The sequence below is a fragment of the Pteropus vampyrus genome, unplaced genomic scaffold, assembly GCF_000151845.1.
Source record: "Pteropus vampyrus isolate Shadow unplaced genomic scaffold, Pvam_2.0 Scaffold8, whole genome shotgun sequence".
Classification (NCBI taxonomy): Eukaryota; Metazoa; Chordata; class Mammalia; order Chiroptera; family Pteropodidae; genus Pteropus; species Pteropus vampyrus.
Genome location: NW_011888789.1, coordinates 5,305,418 through 5,323,223, shown reverse-complemented (window position 1 = coordinate 5,323,223; position 17,806 = coordinate 5,305,418). Strand labels below are relative to the sequence as shown.

Genomic DNA, 17,806 nt, shown 5'->3' with positions numbered 1-17,806 from the left:
GGTGATATATTCCATGTGTTTTTACTAATAGATATGAACATTTTAAACCAGCTATGTAATTGTGGAAGGAATTTCACTAAAACACCAGAAAACATCTAATCTCAAGAAGTTAAAACTAGGTCTCTTCTACCAAAAACGATTTTCAGACTAACTGAAAATATATATTCTACTATAAACAATGAATCCCGGAATTCTTAAATTATTTTTTTTTCTCTGTGAAATCTTTCAAGAATAGTTTCAGGAAAATTAGGAGAAAATTACAGTTTTCAGAGTTCTCAATGCTTTTTTCCCAACTTCTGAATCCTATCACTCTTCCCAGTCATTTTGGTACTTGCTTCAAAGTACATAACATTTGTTAAGTCTAGAATTATGGTCAGACTAAACATTCCACATCCATTCTAAACATGGAATAATTTGGGGCTTTCAAATTCTAGGCATGAACAGAGTATTTTCCTGGTGGAGATCCTTTCCCTCTTTTGCCTCCTACAACTTTGACCTTTTTAATTAGCCAACATTAGCTAATATTAAACATCACCTGTGATACAATGCCATCATAACCTCTAAGGTGTGCTGTCCAATACAGTATCCACAACTCCTCACATTACTTACTTTTAAGTGAATTATAAAGAATGTTTAAAAAATAAAAATTCTGTTCTTCAGTTGCACCAGCCATATTTCAGGTTTTCAATAGGCACATGTGGCTAGCACCTACCACACTGGACAGGCAGAAAATGTGAGAACAGCTGAAACTTTTCTTGGACCATGCTAGAGTGTTTTTATTAATGATTTAAGAAGTCGTCTTTTACTCCAATAAACTACTTTCCATATTATTCTTATTCCTAACATTGTTACTGCCAAACTTTTCCTCTACTAAATACCAAATAACTTCTTGATCAGCATGAAATATAAGGAAAAACACTAGATTTTATGACAAAAGAGCTGGAGTGAGTTCTAGTTCTGCCATCGATTCACTTGTGTGACCTCAAGAAAGTCATTTTATCCTCCAGGGAGCCTCCAATTTATTGTCATTTGGAAAATGATAGTGAAGGGTTAAATCATCTCTGAAGTTTCGGCTCTAAAATTCTGATCCTGTATTTGATTCTCTATATTGCTCAGATCTTTTTCTAAGATAATTTTAATGTTGCTCTAAACAGATTTTAAGAAAAAAACATAAACTTTTCTAAGGAAAAAAAAAAGTCTCCACTGACCTATTATAAAAAGTAGTATGAGAATTATAGGGTAGGTAGTAAACCAATTTTACCAAACCTGCACTATTTACTTAGTTAACGATGCTAAATTTTTGGTAACACTCTAACTAGAAGCTAAATTAGCACAGCTCTTTCAGAAGAAAGTGTTTTTTCTGTATAATTCTGATCTTTATTAAAGATATTTCTATTTTGTTCATAAGATTTTTTTCTAAAGCAAAAAAGTTCACCTAAGTATGAAACTAGACATAAACCAAGAAGATTATTATTTAAGAAGAATTTCCAATTCTTCAGGGAAATGAAGATGTCTCACTCCCTACAGGGCAACTTTTTTTGAAGAAAAAAACTCTCAAATATAAATATATTATCCAATATCAAATATTTAAATGATAAAAATGACATTACATGTCAATTCCAAAATGTAAACCAATGTCCTAAAACATTTCAAAAACACAATATAACAATGAAATATATCAAAGATTCTGCAAAAATATAATTCAATCAATAAATGACTGTTAACCAGTTTCCTGGCATTCAATAATAAGACTTCCTTTAGCCCGGCAACATCTAAGATACACATCCCATTTATGGACACTTAGCGAGCTTTAAATAATTTATACCTGTTTCTGACATTCTTTCAACTATATGTGAAATGTGACTCGAGACTTTTTTGCTGAAATTTGTTTTTTTGTGTGTTAAAATGTAAGTATTAAAAGTTGGGACATAAATATAAATACACACTGGCCAAAAAAAAAAAAAAAAAAAAGGTTGTATTACAAGATATATACATTCTCTAAAGTTGGATATTAAAAGCCAAGAGAGACTCCTATAAGACGTTGTTAACCAATGAGACATTCTACAATGTGTGCCTGTACTTTAAAAGAAAACGACCTTTTAGATTATGCTGTAGATGAAAAGACCTGGTATATCAAAAAGAAGACAAGTAAGGAAGTAAGAAAGGAAGGAAGGAGGAAGGGAGTTCTCATTCTAAGCATGGTAGATTGCGACACCATATATTGAGTCTGGGTGCTTGAAATGCCCATCATTACTTAAGCCATCAACCACCTGTGCTAATGGCTGGCCAGGGCTGGAATAAGTGGGACAATAATGTTTTTACTATCACAATGTTTGTTTCAAAAAAAGTGGTTTGGAAAAGAAAACCCATATTAATCCAAAAACAGGCCAACAGTTTTATATTCTTCATTCTATTAAGTCACTGTTTTGCTATAGTCATCGATCCACAATTTCTTATTTGCAAATCTAAAATCCAAAAAGCTCTAAAAACTTATTTGGCAGCAAAACTCAACCCACTTATTTAGCATACTAGCTATCACATAATTCATTGCAAAAATATTAACCTTTGATTATAGGGTACAGCTCCAGACTCCACTGGCATGTTTTATAAGATATAGTAGGTGTACTATGTCTTATTTTATTTACTGATTGGAGTCTAATTTACATATAGTAAAATTCAACATTTTCAGATGTATGGTTCTATTAATTTTAACCAACTTCTACAGTTGTGTGGCCACTACCTCAAGACAGAACATTTCCATCACCCAAAAAGGTTCCTCAGGCTGGACTCCTCTATAATCCATCTCCTACCCTAACCCATTCCCAACCGTTGATTTTATGTCCCTACAGTTTTGCATTTTATAGAATGCCATATAAATAGAATCACAGAATATGTAAACTTTTGAGTATGGCTTCTTTACTTCATATAAACGCTTTTGAGACTTACTCATGTTTCTGGATATATCAGTATTTGTTCCTTTTGATTATTAGGTAGTAATCCATTACATGAGTGCACCTGATTGTGCTTATCCATTCACTAGTTGATAGACATTTGGGTCATTACCAGCTTTTGGTGATTATGAATAAAGCGACTATAAAAATGCAGGATTTTATATGGATATATGTCATTTCCCTTAGGCAAATATCTGGAAGTGGGAGTGCTGAGTTATATAGTATGTGTATGTTTTACTTTTAAAGAAACTGCCAAATCATGTCTTTTTAAATATGAAAAATTATTAATTCTGGAGTATGGACATGTCACCTACAGAAATGAATAAGAACAAAAAAGTTGACAATTGAGAAATATGACAGTACTGCCATAACCTCACAACTAAAAATCCCAACTTTGCCTCTTGTAGGGGCAATTCAACTAAACTAGCCCTATTTGCACATCTTTTAGTTCTTCATTTCTCACTTATTCTGTCCTTTGTATTTTTTTTTTTTTTAAACAGGGAGAATATACATATTTGATCTCTTCATTCAAGGAACCGTTTGGCATGCAGTATCTGCAATCTCAGAGCTATGAGAACATATGAACAAAGCATATTTTGATTTATAGAAACTACATTGTTATCTGTGAAAAGAAAATTACTTTCTTGCAGTCCTTGCTCTTATCAGTATGCTTGGCTCCTCAATGCATCAGCCTACTGAGGGGCCTAGAATTTTGTGAGACACCTATTTAGAGACTGTCAGACCTCTGCTTCTTGTAACAAGCGTAAGGAATTAAGGAAACAAAGGCTATCATAGACGTATAAGTGCTATTTTTTGAATGATGTAAGCAGTGTCTTGTCTTCATTGTGATTACTGGGTATGATTTTTTATTATTTGAATATTTTGTCCTTGTTTAACAAAGTCTCTGAAAGATGTAATATTACAATATTTGTCTTCTCGAAAAGTACCAATTATGATTTACTTCTTTGCTGGAAATGCTTAACTTATTTTTTTTCTTATATTTTACCAGAAGTATCACTAAATCTCTTATTCAGGGTTAGAGCTGGTTAACATTAGTGAAGTACAATTAATTGTATTGTCCTAGGCATAGTCTTTCTCATTCAAACTCTTGTTTTTTAAAAATGCCATTCATTTATTGGTTCTCCTTTGAATAACACTATTTATTCATTTAACAAATATATTTTCACTATATACAATATACCCAGCATAATATGGCTACCACTACTGTATCATGTACTCAATCTTGAACCAGTAGAAAAACTGATGTAACTAGAGCTAGCACACCAGGAATGGCACCAAACCCTTAGAATGCAGAATATCTTATTCATTTAGTCGGCTGTAGTGCACAACTGTTGTTCATGGAAGTATATCACCCATGTGAACATTATCTGTCAGGTGTGTTGAGGAAAAGTGGTTGAGGACCACTTTTAGAAGATAATAGAGCTAAACACTATATTCTTAAAGTTTTTAGATATTTAACATTGAAACTGAGAGACAGGGACACTGTATGTGTCTATGTAAATAAAAGATTTAGATCAGAGAAAGGATAGTTTCTAACCTTTTTTTGGATCGTTCACCACTTCAAGGAGCTAATGAGAGCAGCTTTAGACTCCTTCCCTAGGGAGAAAATACTCTGAGCATCTGAACATAAAGTCAATTTTTTGCCTACAGTTTTAGAGTTTTTATAGACCTTTTAGATTCTATTAAGTTACCACAAGTTAAGAACCTGTTGTTTGTTTGTTTTTTAAGAACTTCTGATTTATACTCAATGATTCTAAATATAGTCTTAGAACAGGCTTGGTAAGATAAATTTAGTTTGATATCCTTATTTTATACATGATTTGGTCAAAACCTAGAAGAGGTAAAAATAATTCTCCTAAACATTTTTAAACTATGTATGGCAAAGCTAGGACAAGAATCTATGCCATTTGACAGTATTTTTAATTGGAACAAGATGGAGTGATTTCATTAAGTCAGTCACATACATATAAGCTTGGCCACGCATTTTTTAGGCAGGATTTTAACATGTGCGATGGACTGGAGGTTGGATAATTATCGACATGAATAAAGAAGTTCAGAAAGATGCAAGGGATATTTGGGGGAAAGTGAATGATGTCAAATTTATAGTATATGTTGTGAAAGTGAAGTGGAATGGAAGACAATGAATAATACTTTTAAAAAATAAATTTGGTCTATATTTTAAAGGATCTTGAGTGTTAGGTTGTAGAACTGAACATTATTTTGCAAGGCACAGAGAGAGGGAGTTTCTTTCTTTTTTTTTTTTTTAGCAGGAGAGCAAGCTAATTAAAGCTGAACTTAACCTGGTAACTCGCTGAAGGTTTGGAAACATTGGGGATTAGTTACAGAGCTGTTGTAGGAAGATGGTGAGAGGAAAAAGAACATAGGTGGTGGCAATGAGAATGGAAAAAACATCAACTTGAGAGGTGTTTAATGGCTCGCAATGTAGCAAAGCTTATAATTTGTGTATCAGCTTTATGTGTGACTAGGGATGTCATGTTACATATCTACAAACTAACGGTAAAATTTTAAACATTACATCTAGATCTTAGATTAATACTTTGACCAATAATAATCTTTCTGAACATAATCAATGTATCAACACTTTGTTGATTCAAGTTATACTTAATGGATATATTACCACAGGTTCAGACTGAATACACTGAGACATGTCCAATAAGTTAAAATAACCCATTTAAATAATATAGCTAGTTTATTTAATTATTAATTTAGTTGTTAAAATTGAACAATTTTTGATTCTTATACAGCCAATTTCAAGACAGACATTTAGGGTTTACAGTTCAGCTAAGAGGTGTTTCAGTTACAGTAAAGAAAATGTTCTCCAAGAGAAGTATTTTTGGAAAATACTGTATCTAAAAGGTCATAAAGAGAGCTACTGAGCGATAATGTCTGGAAAGCCAGTTTGCTCCTTTCTTGAGCATAATGTTAGCTTTAAAAAAATCCAATACAGTTGAACATTCACTTAACAAATTTACTTAACCATTTTTTTAATTATAAAGTTAATACAATGGGCTACTGTGCTATTGCGATTACTTTGAGTTTTAACTTCTTATACTTTTATTTACCTTCCTTATTTTGTTGAGAAGAGGATAAGGAGGATACTTATTATTTTAGAAAAATATGAAGGAAAGATTTTGAAGTTGAGGAAATGAACACATATTTGTATTTTCTGAAAAGTTATTTGTGGTATTTTGCTTTAGGAAACTATTTCACGTCTGTCTAAATGTAAGATAGGAAAATATTTTTATTTGAAGTGGCAAACAGGAAAAATAGAAGTAGGAGATATTCAATTTCAGATAATTTAAAAATTATCTTATTGAGAAACAGTCCCCTATGTAGGGAGGGAATGAAGCCACATGTCAACTGAACATTTTAATTTTCTTATATGAAATATATTTAATCCTGTCCCCTTAGTATCAGTTGTATTGTCTAGTTCTTTCTTATTTAAATACCTACCTAGCAAAATAGGGCAGTGACATTTCCATCAAAAACATGTGTAAGACAATCATATTAATAATAAAATGTGAGTCAACACTCTTGCTTTTTTTGTGTGTGTTAATATAAGTCTGTCTACCTAGTTATTATTTCTTAAAGGGCAGAAATTAGATTTATGTAATTTTCAGTGCTTGATATTATTTTTTGGTAGATAATAATTCATAACTTTCTTGTTCCTCTTATTTTTATTTTTTATTATTTTTGAGGGGTGGCAAAACCTGGGACCTCTTATTTTTCAGAAAGCTACTTGGATTAACCGGAGATATACATCGCTTCATGCATACAACCTTGCCATGATGTTCAGACAATGATGGTAACATTAGTTTGATTTTTTTCCAGGGTTAGGTTATAGTTTTGTACTATCCATAACTTTACTTAGAATTTACCTATAAGACACATTTACTACCACTTTAAAATACAGATGAGCAAAGACAGATTGCAGGTTCTGCACACAAAAGTTTCTTGAATAAAAAGATAAACTTGTATACTAGTTTTAAAATATTCTTTTTGAAATAATGATTTTAATATAAATACTTCACATCAAATATTAAACATTTATGAAGGAAAAAATGTATTTTTGAATATTTCAGTATTTCTACTCTTTGATGGACTTATTTTCCTCCCATGAATATATCAACTACCTTCATATTATCACTTAGCCTTATTAAAAAGGTGCTACCATAAAAATTAACTCTCTTGGAACACTCAAGAACTAAATCACTCTAGATAACCAAGTCTTCAACATAACTTCTAATTTAGCATTTAATTCCTCTGTTCTTGATTTAATTTCTTTCTAGAATATATTATACATTTCTATGCATTCAAATATAGATTATTCCACATAATTTCACCTTGACAAATCAGGGCCAATTTTATAAACCTCCAGCAGATTGTGAATAGAGCCATGATTTCTGGGCCTGTAAATATGTGCAGGGTCAGTTACATCTGTCCAAAATGGCTGCACACTGCTATGCATTTTATTTTTTTAATGTATAATTCATTTTCTCTTTTCCTTTGTATTAATCTCTTTATGCATTTCCTTTTAATTTACGGTATCTAAAAATGCTGTCCAGTAGAAATATAATGCAAGGCACATATTTAATTAAAAATCTTCTAGTAGCCATGTTTTAAAAGTAAGGAAACACAAGACAGTGATTTTAATAATAAATTTTATTTAACTCAATATATCTAAAATATTATCATTTCAAATGTGGCACTAGGCCCATTTCATGTCTTCAATAGCTAGTGGCTACTGTATTGGAAGACAGTACACATCTGAACTACCATGTACTGAAAGGTCACAAACTTAGTAAACAATGTCACTAAAACAGAAGCAAATGTCACTAAACAGTAACAATGTCACTAAAACAGAAGCAAAGTCTCTCTGAGTGAGATAAAAAAACAAAAGGCTCTTCTAGGTATAAGGAACTTCTGAGATTTGAAGCATGACTTCTGGACAGTTATTTGGTAAGGTAGAGTGATGAGTAGGAGAGAGAAGAAAAGGGAAGAGGAGAGGGAAGAGGAGATAAGCAGGAGAGAAGGAGAGTAGTAATGTAGAGGTAGGAATGAGGTTAGAAAGAGAAAAGAATCCAACAATAAAGTTTGTGAGGTAGACAGAAGATTAGAGGTGAGTAAAACATTAGAAGTACTAAGCAAAATAATGCAAAAATAAGGCTTTTCTCAGTAGGTAATCCAAGGCTTTTAAAGACGCATGCAATAATGATGAGAATTCAAAGGTATTAAGGACTGAAGAACCCTTGAAACGTGCTACAGTATGCAGAGAAAGAGACCAGTGATGGTTAATGATGACTCATAGAGGTAGCGCAAACTTTCTACAAGGCTACCTCACTCAAATGCATATGACAAGAAGTGACTGAAAGTATGCTTAGATAATATGTCAAAAACACACAGTAATCACTTTTACTGAACCTTGGAAAGACAAACAACTTTACTAAAAGAAATATAGGCCATGTCTAGTGACTATGAAGTCCTGAGCAAAGGACCAAAAGACTTGGTAAATACATCATTTCTTCTTGCTGATTAACTTAAAAGAAATGGGAATTTTAAAAAAAAAGTGTGTGTGTGTGGGGGGGGAACAGCTGGATATCTAGATGACATGAATGAACAAAATCTGATCTTGAGGAACCTGAGTTTAGGATACAAAATGATGGCAACCGATGATGAGTGTTAACAGAGGAACATGAAGAATGAGAATAAATAATATAATATCCTGCTATTAGAGTTTAAAAACGTCAACTTTCAAATATACATCAAGAAAGACTAAAAATTGATTTGACTGGCTCAGATTAAACTACTCTGAAGTTGGTTTGACAGGAAGCTCAATGAATCAATGTGACTAATTTACAAAAAAAGGAGGGGTTTATTTATCCAACAGTATAAAAGGTAAAGATAAATTATAGGAAGGGTCCTAACTACTACTGTCAGCATTTTCAAGGAGGCTCTCAAGAAGAAAAATGCTTAGCTATATATAAGGAAGTCCCTCCTGCCCCAAAAAAGTTACTGTATTTGGCATAATAAATGGGAGAAATATTTCTAACCATTTTTATTCCACAACAGACTGATTATGGCAGAGAGCTCACAGGGATAAAGCACAGAAATGCCTCATAAAAATATAGTATAGAATCTTTATGTGATAATGCATTAGATTTGGTAATCTCTAAATCTAAGGTCTCTCAGATCTATGATTACATGTGTGACTTTTACGTTACAGCTGTACACTTGTTAATTATAAAAAATTTGGACTTAAATTATATATGCATGCATACTTTACTATCTACTCTTTATTATATCCAACCATTAGTCTCTAAGTTCTGTTAATATATAAAATTATATATAAAATCTTATATTTGACACACACTTTCCTTGAATTAACTCATTTAATCCTCAAATAATGCTTTTGTTCTATTATTACTTCCATTTTACAGATGAGAAAACTGAGTAATAGGTAACACAGTTAATGTTTAGTTTCCTTGTGTTGTTATAACAAATTACTAGAAACTTAATGGTTTAAACATGAATTTATCATCTTACAATTCTGGAGGTCAGAAGTCTAAAATGGATCGGCAGGGCCACGCTTCTTCTGGAGGCTCTAGGAGGGAATCCATTTCCTTACTTTTTCTAGCTTCTAAAGGGTACCAACATTCCTTGGCTTGTGGCCTCACATTACTATGACCTGTACTTCCACGTCACATCTCTTTCTCTGACTGCCTCTCTTTCATCCTTCCTATAAGGACCCTTGTGGTTATATTGAGCCTACCCAGATAATGTAAAAATAATCTCCCCATCTCAAGATCTTTAATTTAATCACATCTGCAAAGTTCCTTTTACCCTATAAGGTAACATTCACAGGTTCTAGAGATTAATATGTGGACATCTCTTGGGGCACATTATTGTGCTTATCATAGCAGGTATATGGCAGATGAGAGGATTTTTAATCCTAAGAAATGCTGCCTCTTAAATACCTCTCCTCTATAAATGAAAAATAGATTTGTTACATTTTCTAAGGTATTCTAGAAGCTGCTAGAAATAAAGAATTTTCTTCAATAAGGCATGTGAAATTTAATACCTAGGGTCATAGACTGTAAAACAACAAATAGAATTCTACCTGGCATGATCTTTTTTTGGAATAAACTGCTTTAAAAAAATATGGCGAACATCTAAAGAAAACTCTACTTTAGCAATACTATAAAAAACATTCTTTGTCAACAAAAACATGTTTGTGTAGTCTGAAAGAAAGACTGCAGTGAAATTCTGAGGAACCACATTCAGACCTCTTTTCAACTGCAAAGGAATTAAAATTTAAGTTTTTTGTAAAACCATGTTTTTACATAAGGAATATTGTATCTTTAGCTATTAGTATTAGCTTAGAACTAGGAAAAAACATAAATCCAAGTAGAAAAGTACACTAGACATGTTAATTTGTCTGCCCAAATACCTGTTACATCCTTCTGGAAACGCTGACTTGTGCTGGAAGAATTGCTCTCCTCCTTTGCTATGATTCTGACTCTGTAGAGTTCCCAATCACAGAGCCCTGCTCCACCCTTCACCAATCATCATATTCCAGCCACAGACCAGTGGTTGATCCAGGTATAGATACATGACTCAAGCAGCTCAGAGTTCTTCCTTGAGTCTTTCTACTATACAATTGAGAAACAGCCACTCTTTTTAACATTAGAATAATAATAAGAGCTACAGCATTGTGGCCCCAGAGTTACCAACAGCCATGTTCCTCAGTATATGAAGAGTCCAAGAAAACACAAACACACAGATAGAAAATAAAGACAGAGAGGCTGAAGTCACTGGGCAGTGAGGGTAGGGGAGGAAGAAAGTACAGAGAAAACAAAGAAAAAGAACAGGAAGAAGGCAGGAGGGAGAAGCTATAAAAGTGAGGAGAAAAGAGCAGAGAGTGGGCAGAGGAACGCTCAAAAAGTGGGGCAAAAAGAAGGTGGGTAGGTTAGAGAGAGAGAAACCGTCAGATACACCATATAGTTTGAGTCCTTGGATCCGGCCCCGATGTCCAATATATCTTGCCTTTATGTGGTTAGTAACTAACAAACTTTGTCAGTTAAATAACAGTAATTTGATTCATGAGTGTTTACAATGTGCTCTGTTATATTCCCTTTAACTTCCTCCCACTTCATCTTTAAAGAAACTATCAAATTCAAATCGATCTTCAGCAGCTGAAGCCTCCAACCCACTTTTTAAAAACATGGCCTTAAGTAGATTCCAAATAATTTAACACTGATATGATTTAATGCAAGTCTATTTGCTTCATATTGTTTTTTTAAAAAATGATGTTCACATTTATTTTTATGTAATTCACGAGGTCCTTTAAAACACATTATGTAAGTACCTCACTCAGAAATAATTTATGTATATATATTTTCCTCCTCCTTTGACCCAAGAACAAAGTTTTCCTGGCAAAAACATTTGTGTCTGAGATTTTTATAGTAATCTTTGATGTTAGATAAGATGGGTTAATGATGATTCTCTGCCAGGGCTACATGTGCTTACTGAGGACAAAAAGACTGAACAGACTTATAATGAGAGAAGCAAAAAAGCTCTAATTGGAGTCAAGATTATATATTACTACTGTCTTTAATCTTTTTTCTTCCACTAACTTTATGACTTTTGTTAAAAAGAGACAACAGGCCCAAAATGGAGTCACTTGTGCTAAGCCCACATCTCCAAACCAAGACTTAATACAGTTTTAGCCCTTTGCAGAAACGTAACCTTTAACCAATCAATCTAGAATATCTGGTTGGCACTAGGGAGATTCGCCCAATAGACCTCTTCCACTCCTTACAGAAAGGTGACTTTGCCTGAAACAATCCACTCTTTGCTGGAAATTTCCTCTTCCCGCCCCCTTCAGCTTAACAAAGGCCTTTCATTTGTGAAGCTCTTAGGAGCTCCTTTCCATCTGCTAGATGGGGTGCTGCTCAATTCATGAATTGTTGAATAAATCCAATTAGATCCTCAAATTTACTCAGTTTTGTTTTTTAATACTTTCACTATAAAAGGGGGGTGGGGTGGTATATGTACATGTTTAAGGAGAGAGATGGTCTGGGCCTGGCGTAGGATCACTGCTAAGTCATAACAAGGAGCTTCGCCTTTTATGTCAGACATTTTAAATGAATCCTGGGTCTGCTACTATCTACTCATGTGAGTTTGACCAAATTATTTAACATTCCTCTGAGTTTTATGTTCTACATTGTAAAATGAGAAAGATAATGCTTATCTTATAAGTTGTTCTGAGGTCAACAATGCTTGACTCACACCCAACAATGCTTGACTCACAGCAAACCAACAACATAAAATAATAATGGTGATGATAATGTTTACCAAATTTTAAAGCTCTTGATTTGCTAACAATTATTATTTCTCCCTATAGCTCACCATAGATAGGACTTCTTTTTCATTAACATCAGTAAGAGTTTTAATTAAAAAACAAAACAAAACACTAACATTTAAGAATCTGAGAAAACAGATTTTCCATGTCCCACTAACTTTCCTTTAATAAAACAGCTTTTATATTATGTGATCTTATTGTCCTAAAATTTTTGCTGGGTCCCAGGAATGTTGTAAGAATAGAAACCAATGTACCACATTAATAAAATAGTGAGAAAATAGGGAGTTTAAAATAATTTCCAAGAAAAAGAGAAAGCTATTCATAATTAGAAAAACTATGTGGATGAATTTTCCTTTCTCTATACCAAAAGAGATAGAACCTTATTGAGACTAATGGAACCTTACAAGGAGTAAATTTCTTTTTCCTCATTAGAAAGAAAACCTCATTCAAAAAGAAAAATGTATGTGATAGTAATAAGTTCCTATCATACAGACATCTGACATTTCTTTTATTTTTTTTTTTACTTTTTTTTTTTTTAGGCGAGGCAACCCTTGGTTGACCTCACAGATTGCAAGGACCTTGTCAGTTTACAATCCCTTATTTTTTTTATGCCTACAGCACCTGGTCTTCCTAGGTGGTCTCCCATCCAAGTACTAACCAGGCTCGACCCTGCTTAGCTTCCGAGATCAGATAGGATCCGGCTTGTTCAGGGTAGCATGGCCGTAGACCCTGATATTTCTTAATATCCTAGTTGCTGACCTATTGACTTGTAGCAGACTTGTAACTATATCCATGTGTCAATTATGATAAGCCATAATGAAAAATATAAATTTACTATATTTTATAAATTTTATTTTTTGTTAATTTTTAACTTTAGATTTACTTTAAATTATACATAGATTTTATAAAATGAAATGGACTTGGGCATATTTTTATCCATCTACCATAGAAATGTACCAACCCTGTGATGCAGCAATTCTTATGAAACTTGACTGAAGGTTAACATGCACATAAGTAGTCAGTATTTAAAAGCATGAGGTTTGAGATTAAGTAAAAATAAAACTATTTCCAACAAGACATGGACAAGGCCACATAAAACAATGTTTCTTTACAAGGCAATACCAAAAGCTATAAAAGTAACCCACATATCTTTCTTCCAAGTTAACTGTTGCTTTCTTAATAATGACATCACCAGCTTGGCTTCAGGATCGGTTCTGCTTGTCACCGATTACCTACATCTGCGCGCGCGTGTATGTGTGTGTGTGTGTGTGTGTGTGTGTGCACGTGCGTGCATGCGCGCACGCATTTGTAAGTGTATTTACCTCTAGTATACTATCTAGAGTAAATACTAAATAAAGTACAGAAATCTATGATTTGCAGATTGGGAGATATCTATTCCCCTTTCCTTTCTTCTTTCTTCTTCATTAGTAACAAGATATTAATTAATACCTTAGGAAAATTAAAGAAAGAGTAATTTTGGAACTCAAGATAAGTAAGTTACTATCTATTTGCTTTTTCAGGAAAAGGTTCCATAGTTATAATCTTTAATTAAAAAAAAAACAAACTAGCAAACCAGTGTGCACACAAAGGCAAACACACTTTTATCCCCATTCTAAACAGTAATTTTCTGTGTTCAAGTTTTGCGTGATTCTGATCACTTGTTGCTTCCTCATGGATAGAGAACAAAATACTATCTATTTGGTAGAATGATACTATTGTGGCTGAGAACAAGCCAGAGAAGAACTGTATTTTTTCCCCTTTGCCAAGTTTGTTTATTGCATTTATTTTGTGCCAAGCTTTTACATGACCTAGAATCAACTGGAGAGTGAAATTGAATAAGATCATATAAGGCAATATTCTTTGACACTGTTGAGCAAAACTACAGAAAAACAAAATATTCTAAATAGAAAAACACACAAAAATGTTAGAACATACTAAGCCTCAAAGTAGATAGAGAACAATCAAGTGCAGTAAATTCTGAGTTCCTTCCTCTGTGCTCCGTAACACATTCTACAGTATATGAAAAATCATTTGTAGGTTTGTCTTCCTTGCCTAACTTGAACTCCTAGAACTCAGGCAGCATATTTTATATTTTATTCATTCTTATATCTCTATTTCATTAAAAAAAAAAAAAAAAAGGAATACCTATTTCACTTTCCCACCCTGGAGTTACATATTTCTTAAAAAGAATGTCTCATCTACACGAAGCTCTGTTACAACAGAGGCATCTATTTCATCTAAGCTTAGAACTAAGAATGAAAGCCTCACATGTTACACAGGAAATTCCTGGAAAAAAAAACAAACAAGAAGATAGGACTAGGATATAGAGTTAGAAAATTGCATTATAAGTAAATCCGGATAAATATAAAATTTGATGTGGCAACTTGAAATTGCTGAAAATGTTATGCTTTTAATTCAGTCAAAAATATAATCATATATATAAATGTACTTTCCAGTACAAACTTGGTTTGCTATCTAACTTGTTAGCTTTTTAGAATTTATCTAATTGAATTACTCTGGGAAGAAAAAATTTTTAATGGCAATCAATAAACTAATCAAACATACAGCCATTCATGTTATGCAAAGAACTTATTTTCCTCTCTCCAGGAAAATACTGGACTAATTATAAGTGGTGAGCCTTTATAAGACTGAATAAAATTCCATTTATGTACATACCACATTTGTTTATCCATTTATCTCTCAATGGGCACATGAGTTGCTTCCATCTTTGCCTATTACGAATAATACTACTATGAACATGAGTGTACAAATATCTTTGAGTCTCTGCTTTCTTTTTTTCTTTTTTGCCACATATATCAATTTTCTTTCTTTTTTTAAGTTTATTGAGGTAATACTGGTTAATACAATTATATAATTTTCAGGTGTATATTATCATTTGACATCTGTATATTCTATTGTGTGTTTACCACCCAAAGTCCAGTTTCCTTCAGCTACCATATATTTGATCCCCTTTACCCACTTCACTCTTCTCCTATACCCCTACATTTGACCCTCTTTACCCCATCTATGGAGTCTCTGCTTTCAATTCTTCTGAATATATACCCAGAAACTGAATTGCTGGATCATAGTAATTCTATTTTCTTTTTGAGAAACCTCCATACTGTTTTCCATAGCAGCCACATCACTTTACATTCCCACCAGTAGTGCACAAGGGTTGCAACTTCTCCACATCCTCACCAGTATCTGGTTTTTTGTTTTTTGTTTTTTAATATATTAATAGCAGCCATCCTAATGGGTGTGATGTGGTATCACCCCAAATTTCTACTTCTTTTCAAGACTATGTCTTAATGAATAAATTTTTAATAAAAACTGACTTCTCAAGATTCTATATATGACTTCGAAATATGAGTAAAATGCAAACCTATCTGAATAATTTCTCATATCATTTTAATAAAGCAAATTTTAGTTTTTACTCAATCTTTGTTTTCCTTTCACTGACTTAAAATTTATATAAAAATAGATAAAATATTAACCTTTTGTTACTATTATGGGAGTATAGTACTTATATACTTTCAGTCAGGCTGCTATTATGGTAAATCTTCCAAAGGTATATAAATATATATACATTTATTTACAATTTCTTTTGCAGTTATAAGCCAAGGTTTATATGCTAGAAAGAGTTAACGAATTTTAACTAAAGGTACTATTATTCATTTTAAGTAGAGAATTAAACTATCCCCAGAAAACTTGAGAAAATTAAAATCAAAAAAAAAAAAAAAAATGCCTTCAATATTTTAAACTAAATTAAACTGAGTCTTACTTCAAGGATAACATCAAAAAACTTATTTTATATATACAAGAATAGTCTGACAAATTACGCCTAGATAGTTCATGGCCGGTCATGTTAATAAAGGATAATGTTATTCTGGCCTATCTATCATCACCTCAGATTATTTTTTCACAAGCCCAAAGAGCATGGAGACACAAACAAAATTTAAATTATGCGTGTGGAAATCCTACTATGACAAAAATAGGCGATTGTTTCAAATAAATTCACAATTTGAATTTGTGATCATGTAATAATCACCATATATTTTAGAGAAAACTATATTTAAGGGTAGCTAGCATTGTTTAAATACTGAAAATGATTCTTCCTTTAACATAATCTCTCATTCTGTATTAGCAAAAAATATTACGCATTCATTTTGAGTAAATGTGGCTTAATTGATAGAACCCACCATTTTGTATAATGGCTTCTGCAAATAATTATCAAAGAATGGTGATAAAGACTACCTAAGAGTGAGTTACAATGAAATTTCAGCAAACTACTTTCAGATTCTTGATAGCTTAATGTTTTCTCATCTTGATAACTTCAAAAGATTTAAGTTAAACACTTTTACCTCAAGCTTGTAAAGAATTATCAGTAGCTGCTGGAAGAGTAAAAATTTTAAATCCCAAGGGTCCAGTGATTTGCCTTGGAATATAAGAAGATTTGGCAAAGTTATTTGTTGAGGAGTGAAACTAAGAAATGCTTTTTAAGATTCATTCTCTGCTTTGTGTAAGATGAAGATCTATCGTTTTCATGACATGGGCGGAATTGAGAAACTTTCACATCTTACAGAAAATGGCTTATGGAGATAGATATATCCTGGGGCATGTGTTGGAACTAACAGTAATTCCAGAAACTCCTTTAAGAAAGGCATAAGGCACATAATTTATCATCATATCATCATAACTGACCACTAGGTGGTTCTGTGTAAATTATTATGACTGAGTTACAAAATAAATGTCTCCTCTCCCACTCTCTTTTTCTCTCTCAGAAAGAGGTTACTTTATAATGTTATGAATACTCTGTGGCACAAGAGTTTATGTGAATAAATCCTAAAAATTTAGCCCTTGTCAAGGTATTAGGTAAAGGTAACCAGAATTCTGTACCCTATACAAAATTATCAAATTCTCAAACATTTCTTTTGCCTTCAGTTTAAATATGGTAAAAATGAGTACAATCTATAAAGGAAAGAGATTTATAAATAAATCAGACTCACTGGTGTTATTACATGAAAAAATATCAATTGCTCAGTTTGAAATTTCCCAGAGTACAGTGCCACATTTATCCTCATATACTTATCAACTATCAAAATATCTGAAATGTAAGTGCTAATAAACATGCTGACTTTAAAATATATATACAAAAAGTTAACAAAGCATTCAACTCCTAAATGTTGAGGGCACAATTTATATCTTAAGAAATATCTTTAAGGAAAGTGTCAATGCCCTCCAGCCAAAACTACCAGAAACACACCTATAGTTGAAGAAGTTGAGTTTGTTACTTAATGTGAGGGAGAACACATGCCACGGAGAACAATGGGGCAGCTCAGTAAGGGGATGTTAGAAAGAATTTATTAAAGCATTTGACCTTTGTTGGGAGATTTTGGGGGAGCATCTAAGAAGGCAGAGGTTTGTTCTAGATTGGATGCTATTAGAAAATGGG

General features: G+C 32.7%; 1 protein-coding gene and 1 pseudogene across 1 annotated transcript in view; both read right to left on the bottom strand.

Moving 5' to 3' along the window:
- The window catches only part of TNKS (tankyrase), a 192,203-nt gene that overhangs the window by 91,812 nt on the left and 82,585 nt on the right, over positions 1-17,806 (bottom strand). The window lies entirely within an intron of this gene.
- On the bottom strand, positions 12,964-13,082 carry LOC111729251 (annotated as a pseudogene).